At 41.1% G+C, this 13,707-nt stretch overlaps 1 pseudogene; it reads right to left on the reverse strand.

Moving 5' to 3' along the window:
• Positions 1 to 9,771: 9,771 nt before the first annotated feature.
• LOC136405818 (small ribosomal subunit protein eS24 pseudogene) lies at positions 9,772 to 10,109 on the reverse strand (annotated as a pseudogene).
• Positions 10,110 to 13,707: the final 3,598 nt, after the last annotated feature.

Below are 13,707 nucleotides of genomic sequence, written 5' to 3' on the forward strand. Positions count from 1 at the left end.
AAAGGGACATTGGAATTACAAAGAAACAAAATGTATCCACATTTTAAAAAACAACTTTTCTGAATAACAATCAGAGTTAGAAAATAGTGGGTCAAAAGGCAGTTCTATTTTTAACTTTTGAGGAATCTCCATACTGTTTTCCACAGTGGCTGCACCAGTCTGCATTCCCACCAGCAGTGCAGGAGGGTTCCCTTTCTTCACATCCTCACCAGCACTTATTCTGTGTTGTTTTGTTGATGAGCGCCATTCTGACTGGTATGAGGTGGTATCTCATTGTGGTTTTAATTTGCATTTCTCTAGTGATTAGTGATGTTGAGCATTTTTTCATATGCCTATTGGCCATCTGTATGTCCTCTTTGGAGAAGTGTCTATTCATTTCTTTCGCCCATTTTTTGATTGGATTGTTTGTCTTCCTGGTGTTGAGTTTTACAAGTTCTTTATAAATTTTGGTTATTAACCACTTATCAGATGTATTGTCGAATATGTTCTCCTATTGTGTGGTTTGTCTTTTTATTCTGTTCATATTGTCTTTAGCTGTGCAAAAGCTTTTTCGTTTGATATAGTTCCATTTGTTTATCCTGTCTTTTATTTCACTTGCCCGTGAGATAAACCAGCAAATATATTGCTGCTATAGATGTCAGTGAGCTTACTGCCTATGTTTTCTTCTAAGATGCATATGGTTTCACAACTTACATTTAATTCTTTTATCCATTTTGATTTTATTTTTGTGAATGGTATAAATTGATGGTCTAGTTTCATTTTTTTTTTTTGCAGGTAGCTGTCCAGTTTTCCCAACACCACTTGTTAAAGAGACTGACTTTACTCCATTGTATGCTCTTACCTCCTTTGTCAAATATCAATTGTCCATAAAGGTGTGGGTTTATTTCTGGGTTCTCTGTTCTGTTCCATTGATCTATATGCCTGTTCTTATGCCACTATCAAGCTGTTTTGAGTACAGTGGCCTTGTAGTATAACTTGATATCAGGAAGTGTGATACCTCCCACTTTAGTCTTCATTTTTAAGATTGGTGAGGCTATTCATGTTATTTTTTGGTTCCATACAAATTTTTGGAATATATGTTCTATCTTTGAAGTATGTCATTGGTATTTTAATAGGTATTGCATTGAATTTATTGAATTGCTTTGGGTAATATAGACATTTTAATGATGTTTATTCTTCCTAACCATGTACATGGTATATATCCTTCCACTTGTTTGTGTCTTCCTTGATTTTTTTTATCAATGTTTTATAATTTTTTGAGTACAAGTCTTTAATCTCCTTGGTTAAATTTACTCTTAGCTACTTTATATTTTTTGTTGCAATAGTGAAGTTGAATTATTTCCTTAATTTCTCTTTTTGACATTTCATTGTTTGTGTATAAAAATGCCTCTGATTTCTGTATATTAATTTTATATCCTGCCACCTTGCCGAATTCATTTATGACGTCCAGTAGTTTTTTGACTGAGACTTTAGGGTTTTCTGTATACAATATCATATCATCTGCAAATAATGATAGTTTTACTTATTCTTTTCCAATTTGGATGCCTTTTATTTCTTCTTCTTGTCTGATTGCTGTGGCTAGGACTTCCAGAACTATGTTGAATAAGAGTGGCGAAAGGGGGCACCCCTGCCTTGTTCTTGATCTTAGATTGCTTTTAATTTTTGCCCATTAATTATGATGTTGGCTTTGGTTTTGTCATAGATGGCCTTTATCATGTTGAGGTATGTTCCCTGTATCCCCACTTTGCTGAGAGTTTTGATCATGAATGGGTGCTGGATTTTATCAAGTGCTTTCTCTGAATCTATTGAAATTATCATGTGGTTTTTCTTCTTCCTTTTCTTTATGTGGTAAATCATATTGATTGATTTACAAATGTTGTACCATCCTTGCCTCACCAGAACAAATCACACTTGATCATGATGTATAATTTTTTTAATGTATTTCTGAATCTAGTTTGCTAATATTATGTTGGGTATTTTAGCATCTAAATTCATCAAGGATATTGGCCTATAATATTCTTTCTTTGTGTTGTCTTTGCCTGGTTTTGGAATCAGAATTATGCTCGCCTCATAAAAGGAACTTGGAAGTGCTCCTTCCTCTTGAATTTTTTGAAATAGCTTGAGAAGGACAGAAGTTAGTTCTTCTTTGAATATTTGGTAGAATTCACCAGTGAAGCCATCGGGCCCAGGGTTTTTGTTTTTGGGGAGTTTTTTGATAAATGTTTTGATCTCATTTGTTGTAAACAGTCTATTTAGGTTTTCTGATTCCTCCAGATTGAATTTTGGATGATTATGTTTTAAGGAATTTCTCCATTTCACCTAGGTTGTTTAATTTTTTGGCATACAGTTCCTCATACTATTTTCTTACAATATTTTGTATTTCTGTTGTGTCAGTTGTTATGTCTCCACTCTCATTTCTAATTTTATTTATTTGAGTCCTCTCTCTTCTTTTCTTGGTGAGTCTCATTAAAGGTTCATCTATCTTGTTTACCCTTTCAAAGAACCAGCTCTTGGTTTCATTGATCCTCTGTATTGTTTCTTTAGTCTCTATGTCATTTATTTCCACTCTGATCTTTATTATTTCCTTTCTTCTACTACCTCTGGGCTTTACTTGCTGTTCTTTTTCTAGTTCTTTTAGATGCAGGGCTAGGCTGTTTATTTGAGCTTTTTCTAGCTTCTTAAGGAATGCCTATAGTGCTATGAACTTCCCTCTCAAGACTGCTTTTGCTGTTTCCCATAAATTTTGAGTTGTTGTATGCTCATTATCATTTGTTTCTAGGAATTTTTTTATTTCTTCTTTGATTTCATTGTTAACTCATTTGTTATTTAATAACATGCTATTTAGTTTCCATGTGTTTGAGTATATTTCAGTTTTTCTGTTGTGGTAGATTTCTTGTTTCATGCTATTGTGATCAGAGAAAATGCTTGATATGATTTCAATCTTCTTAAATTTGTGTTGAGACTGCTTTTGTGTCCTAACATGTGGTATATCCTAGAGAATGTACCATACCATGAGCACTTGAAAAGAATGTATATTCTGCTGCTTTAGGGTGAAAGGTTCTGAAGATACCTATTAAATCAAGTTTATCTAGTGTGTCTTTTAAGTCTGCTGTTTTTTTGCTAATTTTCTTTCTTGAGGATCTATTTAGTGATGTTACTGGGGTATTGAAATCCTCTACTATCATAGTATTGCTGTTGATTTCACCCTTTATATCCATCAAAGTCTGCTTTATATATTTAGGTGCTCCTATATTAGGTGCATAGATATTTATAATGGTTATATCTTCCTGTTAGATTGCTTTCTTTATCATTATGTAGTGACCTTCTTTATCTCTTACTATATTCTTTGTTTTAAAGTCCACTTTGTCTGATATAAGTATTGCTACCCCAGTTTTTTTTTTCATTTCCATTTGCATGAAATGTTTTTTTCCAACCTTTTACCTTCAACCTATATGCATCTTTTGTTTTGAGATGTGTCTCTTGAAGACAGCATATGTATGGGTCCTGTTTTCTTATCCACGCAGCTACTCTATGTCTTTTGATCAGATCATTTAATCCATTTACATTTAAGGTTATTATTGATATGTAGTTGTTTATTGCCATTTTATTATTTAAAGCTATATTCCTCTTTTGCTATATTCTATTTGCCCTTTGTTCTGTTTACCACAGGCTCCTTAACATTTCTTGCAACATTGGTTTGGTTGTAATGAATTCCTTGAGATTTTTGTCTGGGAAGCTTTTTATTTCTCCTTCAATTTTAAACGATAGCCTTGCTGGATAAAATAGTCTTGGTTGTAGGCTCTTGTTCTGCATTACTTTGAATATTTCTTGCCATTCCCTTCTGGCCTCAAGTGGTTCTGTTGAGAAGTTGGATGTCATTTTTATGGGGGCTCCTTTGTAGGTGATAGCCTTCTTTTCTCTAGCAGCTTTTAATATTTTCTCTTTATCTCTTTGCTTTGCTATTTTAATTATGATGTGTCTTGTGAATTTCTTTGGGTTTCTCTTTAATGGAGTTCTCTGTGCTTCTTGAATTTGTGTGACTATTCCCTGCATCAACGTAGGGAAATTTTCAGCTATGATTTGATTGAACAAGGTCTCTGCCCCTTGTTCTTTCTGTTTTTCTTCAGAAATTCCTATGATGCGGATGTTGTTTCTCTTTAGATTGTCACAGAGCTCTCTTAGAGTTTTCTCAGATTTTTAAATTCTCTTTTCTTTTTGCTGTTCTGCTTCCATGTTTTCATTTATCTTGTCTTCTAAATCATTGATTCAATCCTCTGCGTTTATCCTTCCTGCTTTTAATTGTTTCTAGTGTAGTCTTCATTTCAGATATTGTATTTGTCATTTCTGACTCGTTCTTCTTTATTATTTCAATGTCCTTTTTAATACTTGTTATTTCTTTATTTATGTGCTCACTGTGGCCATCCATTGTTGTTTTAAGATCTTTCAGCATTCTAATAATCATTATTCTAAACTGCATTCGGTAGTTTACTTATATCCATCTCACTCAGCTTTTTCTTTTTTTTTTCTTTTTTTTTAATGTCAGAATAAATTTAGTTTTGTCGTATTTATTTGTTTAATTACCATAAAAGCACGCTTGGACTTTATATTTTTTTCTTTAATATTTGACTTAATTATTATAACACATTTCTCAGAAATTTGTATATAGTGCGCCTACAATTATTTGCAGGATTTTAAATGCGCCCCAACTTCAAAAAGTTTGAGAACCACTGGCCTAGACACTGTTTCCCATATCCATACCCATCTGTTAGAATCTGGCCATCTCTAAATTCAGTATTTGTTGACTACTGACCACATGCCAAGCATAGACTCAGATTGCGTACTCATTCATTCAACAAAAATGCAGTGAGACTTACTACAGGTCAGGCACCACATAATGGTGAACCAAATAGACATTGGTCCCTGTCCCCAAGGAGCTATAGTCTAGTTTATATTGACTGAGTGCCTACTATATACAGATCCTGTACTAAGCACTTTATCTGGATTATTTTACTTAATCTGTCTGAGAAATTGCTTTGTTTAAGGAGCACATCAAACTGAATTATAAAGAAATGAAAGGTTCTGCCAGAGGCAAAGTTGGACCTCGGAGATAAGTTTCAAAGCGGAGATTCCCAGAACCAGAGGCTTCCCTGGGCCCTTGAAACCCGCCGTTGTGTTTGACACACTCATCTCCTCCTCTCACCAGTGCACCCAGACCACAGAACAGGAGTCCGATCCTGTATCTTTTCTCTGGAGCAGCTGGTCCGGAGGGCTGCTCCCAACCTGTCTACCGAACTTGCCGCTCTTACCTACAGCCCTGGGTTCCTCCCCCAGTGTGGCTCATTGACTCTCAGAGCTTTCTCCGGATGGGGCCTCCGCTCAAGATCGCCCATCGAGACACCCGCATTACAGAGAAAACAAACACAGGTCCTGAGTGCTTCAAAATCCCTTCTACGTCCTCGCTGGCCCTTTTCCCCCCGGGGAATGGAACGAGGAAATTAAGTGCTTTCTGGATGTCCGGCATATCCAGCCCTAAACGCAGGCTGGTTCCCAGGGCGATTCTCCGCGCTGGGTTGAGACTGTTTCGTATTCTGGGCACCTTTACACATGTCCCATCCCTGTCGCCAAACTGTAGATGATCAACCCCCCTCCCACCACCCACGACCGCCGCCCTCTCGCGCAAACCCCAGGCCCCGGAGACGCTTCCTCCGGCGAAGGTGGTGGTGGGGACACTGGGACCGCTCATTTCCCCACCCCGGCTCTCCGTCTCCAAGCGCGGCCGGCAGGTGGACAGCGAGCCACCAGCCTGGGTCGGGCGCCCACAACCTCTTACCTACTCCGGTGAGTCCCACGCGCCAGGCCGTCGCCGCTCAGCCTCCCGCCGGCGCCACCAGCGCTGCCCGGGCTCTACCCGCCCGGGGACCCCGCCCCCAGCCCGCCTCGCCCCGCCTCGCGCAGGTGATCCGGGCGCGCAGGACTAGGGGGCCACCTTGGGGGAGCCAGGCTGGGGGCACTGGAGTGGCAGCGCCTCCTCGTGGTGTCTTTGTGCGTCTCCCGGGCTTGGGTCCCAAGGACTTCTGGTGGATGGCTCCTTCTTCAGACTGGTTTACTTCTGTCTCCCGGGGGCCCGGCACTCCATGCAGCACACAATAAGGCCTCAATCCATGTTTACAGAAACAGAGAAGGCACCTTTGAGAGGGGAATCCTAATGCCTCTCCTTTCACAAGCAGGAAAACTGAGGCCCAGGAAGCAGAGGTGAGTTGTCCAAAGTCACAGGGCAGGTGAGCGACAGAAGCAGAACAGCCAGGCTTCCTCGTTCTGTCTTCAAATCATTTCCAGAAAGTGTTTGGTGATGGGCTTATCCCTTGGCCCTGGATGCCGGTGAGACGCCATCAAAGCTTTGGTAACTTCCTCTGGGGCCGACTCTCAGCTCTTTTTCTGAGGGTTTCTCTTGTTGATTTGTCTAGATTGCACTTCTCTGTCTTTTCATTTAATCTGTGTTTCCCTGGACTTCCCTGGCTGGGACCAGGAGCAGATCTGGTCACTGCCTGTGACTGGTTCTTATCCACCTTTTGGGAGCTACAGGTTATCCAGATCTTGTGACTGCCTTTGCTGTGTCCAGGTGCCATTGTAAATATCAGCTGCTCTCTTAGGCTTGCTTTTATCTACTCTTGGCCTGGGAGAAGTTGCTTTAAAAGTTCAAGTTCCCCTAAAATTTGCTTTCTGTTGTCTTTTATTGCTGGCTACTTGTTTAGCTCAGTACTGTAATTCAGTGATTAGGTACGGTATTAGATGTGGCCTACTTTTTAGCCTCTGGTGTCATTCTATCCAGACATTTTTGCTCCGGTTGTGTCTGTCTACCAGGCCACAGCCGCTGTTGCTGCCTGGGGCATTTGTGCTCAGGTGCTGCTGGCTCCAGCCCACCTCCACGACTGCCACTGCCCTGTTTGAGCTCACGCCCATTTGGACTGCTTCTGGGGCTGCCTCCATCAGCTCATATCTCAGCATCCGCCTCAGGGGATTACGCACACCGTCTCGGATGCTCTCATTACTGCTGAGGGCCCTGTCTGCACCCCAAGTAGGTTTGCGCACCGTCCTGATTCCTGCAGTGCTAGTGCAACTTCCGCTGTTGCTGGCAGGCTCGTGGGCAGCCGTGCTTCCCCCGTCAGCTGCTGCTCAGGGCTCTGCCTCCACTCGGATCACTGCCGAGGGTGCACCCAGCCCCGGGCAGGTTTGCGCACCTGCCCGGATCCTGGCGGCAGCCAGGCGACTTTCACTGTCACTGGCGGGCTCGCTGGCGCCTGCACATTCTCCCTCTATTGACTCTTGGTCCTCTGCGCCTGGCGACGGCGGGCCACTCGGGGAGCAGGGCTGCGTGTGAGCCCCAGCTTCCCCATGCTCACTCAAAGCTCTGTAGCCGCGCCCTGCCGCCTGCGGCCTGTCTGCCCCGGGTGAGCAATCAGCAGTGGGGTGGGTAGTGTAGTTTAAACCTCTGCACTGCCTATTTGTGTCCCTAACATGGCACCCTGCTCTAAGCACCTTTGTTCTAGCTAGGGTAGGGGAGCCTCCGGTAGACGGGGCACTTTCTTTCCTTTGCTGGTGATGCTGGTTCACTTTAAATTTGGGGAGTGACTCAGCCCAGGAGTTAGGGTGTCCTCCTGAAGCTTCAGGAAGTGGCTATGAGCAAGGCTCTTTGTGCAGTTCCCTTAATACGGAGCCTGAGTCTGAGAGTCCTGCCTCCTTCTCTCAAACCATGTCTAGCCCTTTTTCTCAGCCAAATATAGTCCATCAGCCCCTTCTAGGCTCCAGGGCTCTAGGCTGGGATTCGGTTTGGGGGATAAGGACCTGTAACTCACTGGACAGCCCTCCCCTTCACGAAAGTTCCTCCTAGGAGCCGCTCCCGCTCATGGGAGTGGGCAGCCTTCTCTGCGTCTCTGCTTTTCCTACCAGACTCAGTGTGGGTTCTTTGGTGGTCCTTGGCTGTAGAATCCTCCTAGTTCAGTCCAAAATTTGTTTTTAACAATGAGTGTTCTCTGATTTAAGTTGTAATCCATCTTGGTTCTGGGAAGTTGGAGTTGGTGTATTTGCCTACTCTGTGGCCATCTTGTCCAGCCTATAGCTTTTGTTTTAAAGTCTATTTTTGTCTGGTATAAATATTGCTACCTTAGTACCTTAGCTTTTTTTTTTAATTTATATTTTCATAAAATATCTTTTTCCATCTCTTTACTTTCAGTTTGTGTGTGTCTTTCAATCTGAAGTGAGTCTCTTGTAAGCAGCATGTGTAAAGGTCTTATTTTCTTATGTTCAGCCACCTTGTATCTTTTGTTTAATTTAATCCATTCACATTTAAAGTAATTGTTGATAGAATTGTAGTTGTTGCCATTTTTTATTAATAAATTTGATATATTTTTCTTAAAGACAACCCTTTGACATTTCATGTAATACTGGTTTGGGTGGTCTTTTAGTGTTTTCTTATCTGGGAAGCTCTTTATCTGTCCTTCGATTCTAAATAATAGCTTTGCTGGATAATTTTGTTGTAGGTCCTTGCTTTTCATAACTTTGAATATTTTGTGTCAGCCCCTCTTGCCTGAAAAGTTTCTGTTGAGAAATCAGCTGACAGTCTTATGGAAACCCCTTCATAGGTAACTAACTGCTTTTCTCTTGCTACTTTTAAAATTTTATTTATTTATTTATTTAGAGATAGGCAGGTAGAGAGAGACAGGAATATCACAGTGCTCTTGTATGTGCCTTGAATGGAGAATCAAATCGGCAACCTCTGTGCTCTGCGACTATACTCCAACCAATTGAGCTATCTGACCAGGTCTTAATTTTTTTTAATTTATTGATTTATTGATAGAGACAGAGGGAAAAAGGGAGAGAAAGAGGAAGAGGAAGGGGAAGGGAAGCATTCATTTGTTGCTCCACTTAGTTATGTATTCATTGGTTGCTTCTTGTTTATGCCCTGAGCAGGGATCAAACCTGCAAATTTGTCATTTCGGGATGAAGTTCTTAACAAACTAACCAGGGCCTCTTGCTGTTTTTAAGATCTTCTCTTTATGGTGATTGTGAAGAAGAGGATGGGAGGGATAAAAGGTGATGGGCAAAGACTTGACTTGAGGGGCATGAACACACAATACACTGTCCAGAGTTGTGTGCTGTAGGTGGGCAACTGAAACCTGTATAATTTTGTTGACCAGTGTCACCACAATAAATTCAACTTAAAAATTACTCAATTATGCAAAAAAATAAAAAAGAAATTCTATCTTTGTCTTTAACCTTTGGCATTTTAATTATAATATGTCTTGGTGTGGGTCTCTTTGGGTTCATCTTGTTTGGAAATCTCTGTGCTTCCTGTGCTTGACTATTTTCTTCTCTAGGTTAAGAAAGTTTTCTGTCATTTTTTTTCTTCAAGTAAGTTTTCAATTTTACTTTCTTCTCCTTCTGGTACCTTTATGGTGTAAATGTTGGTTTGCTTGATGTCCCAGAGGCCCCTTAAATGACCCTCATTTGTTTGGAATTTTATTTTTGGGAATTTTTTTTCTCATTGAGGTTTTGATTGGGAGTTTCTTCTACCAATTCACTGATTGAATCCTCTGTCTTATCTAATCTACTGTTGATACCCTCTGAGGTATTCTTTAATTCAGCTATTATGTTTTTCACTTTTTTACACATAAAAATTTTTAGTGTATTAATCCTCTCATGAAAAATCTGTATAATCACCACAGATAAAAGTCACTGAAGAATCTTTATTCCTTCTATTCTTCTACTTCCAGCTTACTTTTTGCTAGCACCAACATTGGCCTTTGAAGCTCCCCTCACTTTCTTTATTCTGTTCTTATATTCCTTTTGCTGTTTTCTTGAGGTCCTCTTGTATAGGCCATGTCCTGAAAGTCTATGTATAATGCAAGGAATCATAAGTCATGCCATAGCCAGTTGTCTTGCTGCCTCCAAAATGGGTTCTGAATCCAAACACAAAGATGAAATCTGGTGTTGTCTTGCACATTTTGGCTTGTTTTCACCAAATTTCTGTCATAGGTACTGTTGCCTTTCTAGAGTGAAGAACATCTTTTGGTCACGAACTTCTTGGTCCAGATAGTTACTGTGTCATTCATGATAGTGGCAAATCTTTAAGCAGCCAGGGAGGAAAAGAGAATATTCTTAATTTATGACAGGTTTTTAAAAATGTTTTCTTAACCTCTATTTTTATGTTTCCCATAGCTTTGTTAAAATTCTAACTAATATCAGTGAGCACTTTCATAATGAGTGTTCTTAACTCTGCCTTTGCTAGCTTGCTTTTCTCCATTTTGTTTAGTTATTTTTCATGCATTTTGCTGTTTATTTGATTTGGGACATGCTTTTTTGTCTTCTCACTTTGGTTGCCTGCCTGTATTTGTTTCAATGTAGGAAGTGGAGTTGCTGTGTCTCCTAGTCTTGGAAGAGTGGCCTTATATAGTAGGTATTTTATGAGGTACAGTGGCACAGAATCCCTGGCCACTTGAGTTAGGTGGTCCAAATCTGTCTCTTTTGTGGATTGTGTGTGTCCTTCTGTTTTAGTTGAGCTTTAATTTCTGTTGGCGTATCAGTGGGAGGAATTGTCCCTTAGGCTGATTGGTTGTGAGGACTGGCTAAAACTACAGTGGAGGAGATGTTGTGCAGGGGCTGATGCTGCAGAGCAGAATTTGCTTTAGTGAGACTCTGATGCCTGCCAAGTCTGCCCTTTGAGAGTGTTGTCTGTGGAGATGGTTGGGTGATGCTCTGGTGTGGTCATATGATAGCCACATGGTGTATTGGTTCTAAGACCTTTTAGACAGTGTAGGCCAAGGTCAGCTGCTGCCTGTGTCCTGTTTGGAGCTACCTGGTATATGAGATACAAATTATCTGCACATAGTTGCCACTTACGTTGGGCTTGGAGGTGGCTGGGAGGGGCTAAACTATGAACTAAGGCTGGTTGCAGCTAGTCCGGACTTGGGGTTGCTTACCAAGAAGTACAGGACATGCTTAGGCTAGGTGCTGCTTGTTTAGGATTTGTGAACCTTTGAGAGATTTTAGAAAAGTTTGTAATATGAGCCAAGATAGGCTGTTTATATGGGAAAGCCCCTGGAAGAAGCTTGGATGGGCTGGAAAGTTGGGTGGGTATGTTATAAAGGAGCACTCCATGGGTTTATCTAGAGACACCAAGGCAGGATACAGAAGAATTTTTAAGAGGAGATTTATTGATTAAGCCAGCTGCATATGACGTACACGGGGTATAGTTGACCCAAATCATGGAAAAGGAGGAGGAGCATGACATAATCATTAACAAGCTTATAACGTTTGTCTAGACTCTAGAGGATCTATAAAAAACATTAAAACTTTCAAGGTAACACAATAGTGATGTCGTTTTAAATATAAAAGACATTCACAAATCTTTTAGTGTCTATCTCCCCTGTTTTGCCTAGAGCAGGGGTCGAGAATCTTTTTGGCTGAGAGAGCCATAAATACCACATATTTTAAAATTTAATTCTGTGAGAGCCATACAACGTCCTGTGTATGTTACACATTATCCAATAAAAATTTGATGTTGTCCCAGAGGACAGCTGTGATTGGCTCCAGCCACACGCAACCATGAACATGAGTGGTAGGAAATGAATGGATGGTAATACATGAGAATGTTTTATATTTTTAACGTTATTTTTTTTTAATTAAAGATTTGTCTGCAAGCCAGATGCAGCCATCAAAGAGCCACATCTGGCTTGCGAGCCATAGGTTTCCGACCCCTGGCCTAGAAGTATATGTTACTCTCAGGGTTCCAGGAAGGGAGGGAGAGTTAAAAATCAGTGTAGGGTATGTAAATATTGTCTCTTATTGAAAGGAAAAGGAAGTTCTTCAGAAAACCTTTATTCTATAGTTAAACTAAATGACCCAGTCGTCCTTGCAAGCCAGAAGGCTTCTGCATTCTTCTCCCTCCATTCTCTAAAGAAAAGATGGGGCAAGAAGCCTGACTTTTCCTCCAAAAATTAATATTAATTTTTGAAATTCTTTGGTACTTTACCACAGGTTGGGGGTTTCAGGAAATCACCAGGATAGGGTGTTAGCCAGGTTAATGAAGACTTAGATATGATGTTTGCCTGCATGTGCAGGCTGAGTATGGGGAGGGTTCAACAAAGGAACAATCGCTTCTGCCAGAACTTTTGTCTGGGAAAAAGCTGCCCTATCAGCCCTTATCCTGAAGCCAGACAATTCACTTCCTCACCATATGTGGTTGGCATCTTTCCAGCTGCTGTCCCAGAGCTGGAATTCAGGGTGAGTGAATCCGAGTAAGTTCATTATGGTCCTTTAAGAGGAATTCCAAGACTCCAGCGGCCCTCCATCCCACTTGGCCACAACCCCCATTGGTTTTCACAGCCCAAAGTAGTGGGAACTTCTATTCCTGGCACTGGAAGCATGAGCTGGGAGGCTTGGTGTGAGGCTGGGACCCCTCACTCTTCTGAGGGGACCTCTATAACTGAGATATTCTCAATTTTTAATCACATGGGTGTGAGAAGAGCCTGTTCTACATCTCTGTGCCTCCTACCAGTCTCCCTATAGTTTTTTCTGTATATCCTTAGTTATAAGACTTTTGTTTACCTAGACTTCAAGTGGTTCTGAATCGTGAGTTTTCTATAATTTAGATGTAATTTTGATGTAGTCATGGGAGAAGATAAGCTTTTATTTACTTCATCATCTTGACAGGAACGTTTTTTGTCTTCTTTTTATGCCATTATATTCAACTAAATGATTGGATAAAAAGTTGTAATTTTCCTTTTCTTTGGTGTGGAGCAGTGGTAGTCAACCTTTTTATACCTACAGCCCACTTTTATATCTCTGTTAGTAGTAACATTTTCTAACTGCCCACTGGTTCCACAGTAATGGTGATTTATAAAGTAGGGAAGTAACTTTATAAAATTTATAAAGCAGAGTTACAGCAAGTTAACGCATATAATAATAATTACTTACCAAGTACTTTATGTTGGATTTTTGCTAACTTTGGCAGAATAAGTCTTTATAAAACAACTTACTATAGTTAAATCTATCTTTTTATTTATACTTTGGTTGCTCTGCTACTGCCCACCATAAAAGCTGGGATGCCCACTAGTGGGTGGAAGGGACCAGGTTGACTACCATTGGTGTAGAGTATTTATTCTTTCAGGGGTAAAAACAACAACAACCCCTATATATTTATGTATTATTTTGATACAATTTGTAAGCACAGTTAATTTCTTATAGAAAAGTAACAATTTTGCTATAATTGAATTATTTTAATACATAATTTTTTAAGGGCCCTGGCCGGTTGGCTCAGCGGTAGAGTGTCGGCCTGGCGTGCGGGGGACCCGGGTTCGATTCCCGGCCAGGGCACATAGGAGAAGCTCCCATTTGCTTCTCCACCCCCCCCCCCCCCGTCTCTCTCTTCCCCTCCCGCAGCCAAGGCTCCATTGGAGCAAAGATGGCCCGGGCGCTGGGGATGGCTCCTTGGCCTCTGCTCCAGGCACTAGAGTGGCTCTGGTCGCAACAGAGCGACGCCCTGGAGGGGCAGAGCATCACCCCCTGGTAGGCAGAGCGTCGCCCCTGGTGGGTGTGCCGGGTGGATTCTGGTCGGGTGCATGCGGGAGTCTGTCTGACTGTCTCTCCCCGTTTCCAGCTTCAGAAAAATACCAAAAAAAAAAAAAAAAAAAAAAATTTAAGGATGCTAGT

Source organism: Saccopteryx leptura, chromosome 5 (genome assembly GCF_036850995.1).
Source record: "Saccopteryx leptura isolate mSacLep1 chromosome 5, mSacLep1_pri_phased_curated, whole genome shotgun sequence".
Taxonomy (NCBI): Eukaryota; Metazoa; Chordata; class Mammalia; order Chiroptera; family Emballonuridae; genus Saccopteryx; species Saccopteryx leptura.